Source organism: Antrostomus carolinensis, unplaced genomic scaffold (genome assembly GCF_000700745.2).
Source record: "Antrostomus carolinensis isolate BGI_N321 unplaced genomic scaffold, ASM70074v2 scaffold3567, whole genome shotgun sequence".
In the NCBI taxonomy this organism is placed as follows: Eukaryota; Metazoa; Chordata; class Aves; order Caprimulgiformes; family Caprimulgidae; genus Antrostomus; species Antrostomus carolinensis.
Window position 1 is genome coordinate 51,455 of NW_010325156.1, and position 6,000 is coordinate 57,454.

Here is a 6,000-nt window from a genome sequence, read left to right on the forward strand (position 1 = left end):
GACAGTTTTTCAGTGTAAATATCTCATGGAAAAGGTACCAAAAGGTAGCAGTTGTTCTGTTTAGTCAATACTGGGTAAGAACATGCCAGGATATTTAATGAAGGCTGTCATGGCATGTTTTTACCATAGGATTTCATTTGGCTAATAGAAGTCTTTAACAGTTCTATATGTAAATGTAAGTATTCAGAACCTAATTATTTCAGTAAGTTTAGGCTGATCGTAATGGACTATTAACTATTGTCATGCTTGTGCTCCCTCTTAGGCAGAGGAGAAGTGGATTTTTTTTTGTTTGTTTCCCCTGTTCAATATCCATGGCAAAGGTTTGAGGAGAATTCTTATGTAAACTGTACTACCTCACTACTTGCTAGTTTTTTTCCTTTCACTGCTGTATCATCCCAAGCCTATGTCAGTGTGTCTGTGGGGTGGATGTCCATAAAGAATCCTTGTAATTGAAGACTGGAATGTTTCTCACAGGAGTTAGTGGTTAAGAATTCATAGTGTTCTTCCACTAATAGGTATCTTGGTCTTAGGTGAATTTTGTATGAGTACTTGGTTCTGAGAGGTGTTTATTTTTGTCTTTTAAGTGGAAAAATGTTTCCCTCTGGCTGAAAGAGGAAGAAGAAATCTTCAGCATCTTGGGCTGATCTGAGCTGAAGATCAAATCTGGAGTACTTCTAGTATATCTAAATCAGGACAGGCTGCTGTCTGGATTTCACTGATTAAATTAATGTATTCAAGGATTTTCACTGAAAGATGTTTCCTCTTTGGTTAAACCTTGGAGGTAATAGTATGACTATTTATCTCTGAACTTGTCCATGGAATTGTAAATGAGAGAAGATTGAACTAAGTGTCAGTCATTCACATTTCTATGATGAAGAAGCTTGAATGAAACTTGAAAATGAGGGAGGACATTCATAGTAAGTGCACAGGAAGTAAAACATTTGCGGTCTTAATATAGTGATAAGCAAAACGAAGTAGAGACCTTGACTGTCTTAATTTGGCATTTTGAAGAATAGCTGTTGTGGACTTTCCCACTCTGGGTGTTGTTGTTTAGAGTTTTCTTCAGGAACTGAAACATAGTTCATATGTGTAGTTCTTTCTATACAGGTACAATTGTTCAGCAAAAGCTAAGGTCATTCTTTTCCTGTTGTTCCATCAGTTATTATATGAATTTAATAATTACTTTTCCAAATGAATATAGGGCCTTTCTATAAATTCAGTGTATCATTTCTTCCATGCACATTTACAGTACTGTGGGTCCATGCTCAGTCTGAAGAAGAAAATGTCCTTCTACAGCTCTTGTTCATCACCTGTGAGCTGATCTAAGGCAGAATGTTCAGAAAACTAGGGAGAACTTGGTGCATTTTAAATTGTCTTACTAGCATAGATTTATTACATCAATATTTTTAGGACTGCAAATTTTTATGCAGAATTGTTAAAAGTACATGTAGGTAGATGGTGGTTTCATTTTGGCATCTTTTCTTTTGCTTTTGCCTTCACTAGGAAAACCCAAATGGAGATTTGTATTCTTAGATTCGATCATGAGTAAAAGTTCGCTGAAAGGTGTGGAAGAGCAGTTTGATCTCACTGTAGATCTTCATACAATATGTTTATAGGCAAAAGGAGACAGCACATTCCAAGGAGGTTTAACATGCTGTAAATTGAAGATTTTTCCTAAGAAAGTAGATGAGAAATACTGATGTAGTATCAACTGTACAATTTCCAGCTGTCCAGAGTTTGCCCCTCCTTCCTCCAAAAAACCCCCCCAAAAGAATTCACCACAATACAGACTTTGTCTGCCGTAAAGAGTGGAATAAGGCAATTCTCTATGAAATGTTAACACATACATGTACGTGAGGCAGTCGAGGTAATCTTTGTAGCACATTACACAATCCAGAAATGAAAGTCATGAGAAGGGAACATTTACAGGATGGACCTCATTATTGGAAAAGGTTGCCATGTTGGATCATGGCTCTTTCCAATTTTTTCCACTAAATGGACAAGTACTGGATTTATTATTTATTCATTAAGTGCCAAGGCTCACAGTTTTCAGACTGGATGTGAGTGCCCACTTAAGCCAAATGAAGTGCCAATATTCTGTTTTATAGACAAAATTTTCACGTATTTAGGTGGTAAATAATACATTTCTTTCTGTGTTTACAGTCTAGTTCTACTCAAGGTACAGAGCTTATGCACTCTATGCACTACTGTCTCTTAAAATAACAGAGTGATTTATATGAAGATTTAATGGTTTAAAGGTAACGTTAACCTAGAACTCTGTTAGCCAGAAAAAAAGTGTTTACTCAAAATCAAAAATGTGTCATAGCTCTCTAGAAGTACATACATTCTTGATTTTGAAACAAAATATATGATGCCTGTCTTCCAAATATTCCTGCACGAAAGCATTTAAGGTGAATAAATATAATATTTTATTTTTTTTTTTCCACAATGATAGAAAACATGTTTTGGAATCTTTGTCAGATTTTTACATTCTGAATCAGGAAAAAAAGGTTTTGCTATCTTGGTAATCAAGCAAAAGGGTATTTCACATTTGGTAGTTTTGAAAAGTAGGCAGAAATAGAAGAATTAGTTCTGGAATGTTATTTGATTTTCCAAAGTGTATTGAAGTTTAGAAAGTAGAATATCTTTATTTTATGTTTTTCAGAGTTATATTAAGTATCATACTGTAGTGTTTGGAAAGCTCTACTGTAGCCAGGAGAGTTGTGGGGCTACTTTCTTACTTCACAGTCTAAATCCAGAGTAACTCAAATGAATGCCTTCCTTGACGAATCTCATGTTTCTGTGAAACAATAAGCTAGACTCTCATGTGATATCAGCCAGCTCAGGTCAACTGATTTCAGCTAAGGTGTTACGAGTTCAGCATTGTCAATTGTTACAGCCCCTGTCAAATTCCTTCTGGGTGGAGAACCACGAGGCAATTGTCTTAGGCTCAAAAAAAAAAAAAAAAAAAGTGTTTGAGCTTCCTGTGGTTGGTTGACTGCAGCACTCTTTTTTTTTTTTTCTTTCCCTGCTGTTCTGCTCATGTGTATGCTCCCTGTCTCCTGCTCCTGCAGAGAAGTGAGATCCTACTTCTCTGCCACTGATTCTCACAGCATTTCTGTAGCTTAAAGAGAAAGAGGTTTCAGACCTTGCTTTACTGTATGATACATACTGTGATTAAAAAAGAGGTCTTGTCTGGGGGTCGAAGAATATATGCAAATCAGATTTATTTTAGCTAATGAATAAAAATGGTTTAGATTTGTAATTGTTCAAGATTCTTTTCCTCCGGAAGACAACTATTCTTTGGGATTATGGTGTTTCTGTCCTCCAAACAGGTTTTGTTAGCTTAGTCAGAGGATTTTATCTTTTGAATCTGTGGTGATTTGTAATTTTGTTCTGTTTCTTGTGCTGTAGAGACGTGAAATGTGTCAATGGATTTCTGAAAAATCTAAGAATTCCATTGTCAATTTTCAGAAAATGAAGTCTGTTGTAAGTTGTAAAGGACCAAGTCAGTTTATAATTAAAGAACATGCAGAATTTGAAAATAAATTGCAGACAAAAGAATCTTCTATTCTACTACTTGAAATCTGTTGCTTTAGTAATACTAGCCTATAGTGAAAATTAATTGCAGTTCCTGCTGGTAGTTGTTTTTATTTCTAAGTTTTTACTGAATATAGACCATTCCAGAGATCAGACACTAAGCACCTGAATCCTTGTATTATCCCTTGTCTTATACTCTCTGATTCTTCAGATAATATCTTCTCTCATCCCTTGTCAAAAGTCCGCAGGTGTACAACATGTGCTTTGTAAAATGCTGTGGCTATAGTTAATGTTTTGAAAGATTTATGATAGCCGGTAAAATGTCCTAGTAACACTGATTGCAACAAAATGGAAAACAAAAAAGTAGTATTTCCAGATTCAGTTACCGTAAGCCTGTTAGTGCACTCAGTTAAAAAAATATGCTTCTGTCAAAGGAAGGTCAGGAATTTTCTCAGCATGTATAAAATTGAGCTCCATTTGACCTAATATGTCAGTATTATGAGTAATTTTGAAGATAGCTTCTGCCTTAAATAGAGTCACCTCAGCTGATTGTTTCAATAATGTCTTCTTACTGCAGAGGGGTGAGGCTCCTTTTTTTTTAAAGGACATCTCTGGCTGACACATCTGTATTGTTCTCCACAGGCACTTTTCCTTTAAAGCTGATACCATTTGCTTATACTCTTATTTGTGGTTGAAATTCCCAAGTAATAGGATGTTTCAGGAATAGTATATGGAGCTTTTCTGATGCTTTATGAAAGACAGGGTTTCCAGCATTTCATTGATCTCAAGGGAGTATAAGTGCAATGTTCTGATTGTGGTCTTCTGGAGAGAAGGTAATGAAGTGCTGTTTTCAAACAATAATTTGTATCTTATGATATCACAAAAGAACAGGGTTTCCTTAAAAAAAAATAATAAAATTAAAACCTGATACTGTACCAATTGATTCTGTACTTTCAGATACCATTCTCAGTTAAAACATAACAGCTATGAGAACATTGTTTCCCAAAAACATGCTTCCATCTAAACTTTTTACTAGAAAGCATTTTCTAGTAAAATGTTGACAATGCAATCTCTAAACAGAACTCCTTTAAGAACTCGTCAGATTGTTTGAAGGGTCAGTACAAATATAGTATATTATACATTTCTAACTCTGGTAACATCTAGTGTTGCAGAGAGAAAAACAATAGCAGAAAATGGAGGCACCATCAGGTCTTCATTCTGTTGCAAAGGGTCTAAATAGTGTGGATACAAATAATGATCAGTAAGGAATCAGACAAACATCTACACAAAAAACCCCACAAAACAAAATGAAGTGGAAGAACACATCTTCCATCCAACTTGGCAAAATGCCAAAGATATATATATATATTTACTTTTCTTTTCTAATGTGGACGCTGTAGATCTTTAATACAAAGGACTTGGCCTTTTCCTCCAAAACTTTTCCCCAGGGACAAAGGTTTAGTCCAGCCCTCTGCCTTAAGAGATATGACAGCAATAGGGAATTGGGCAGGCTGCCATTGTCCAGTGGAGGTTAATGCTGGAAATATTGAAGCTGAATGTGTAGGGCCTGTTACCAAGCAGACAAAGAAGTCGCACAGAACACAGGCAGCAGCACTGCAGAAGTAAACTTAAGAAGGCTGTTTCCCTGTGCTTCCTCGTCTGTATCCATCTGGTGTCCCTCCTCTTACCCATCAAATCGCTCTGTTGAGCTGCCCTTAGCCTAACTAGATAGGGGAGTGGGAAGGGTTTGCTGAGCAGCAGGACAAACTCTCTCAGGCTGAGCCATATCCCACTGTGGCTGAGCTCCCATGGGCGCTCGACATTGCTAATTTGAAGCTAGTTCAAGTACCTGTGTACTGCAGAACAGGAGCCCTTGCGACATAAGCTGTGTATACAGGGCTAGCCTTTCTGCCTCTCTAGCACTTTGTGTGGCTAGACAGGACGTGGGTACTGGACTTTCTTTCACTGTCTTTCTCCAGAAAAAGGCAAAGGAGGGAAGAGGTGCTGCCACTTGTGTTTTCAGTGGGCATATTTGGTTTAACTGGGATAAAGAAGCAAGGGTAAGTCTGTCCCCTTCTCTTCTAGGCCCTCCCTACTGTCAGAACTGTATCCTGCAGCTGGTATCTTTTCCTAAAAGATACTAACAAGGGCCTATGTTGTTTATATTCATTCACTGGAAAGGTTTTTTTGTTTGTTTGTTTCTTCTCTTTTGTTGAGACACAATTGTAGAAGAAATGCACTTAAGGCAGTTTCAAATCAATACTGTAGCTTGTTCAGTTGCTGACATTTGCAGAAGACGAGGGAGATTTCTGATCAGTCAAGGCAAACAGGAATCCATAAACGCTGTTGGTTTACTGTATCTCCTAACTTGACATGCATTTTTGGGAATAGGTTGCTCCACAAGACAGATAAGGCTGAAAGTAGGGAGTGGGCCAGAACTACTTCTGCAAGGGATGGAGT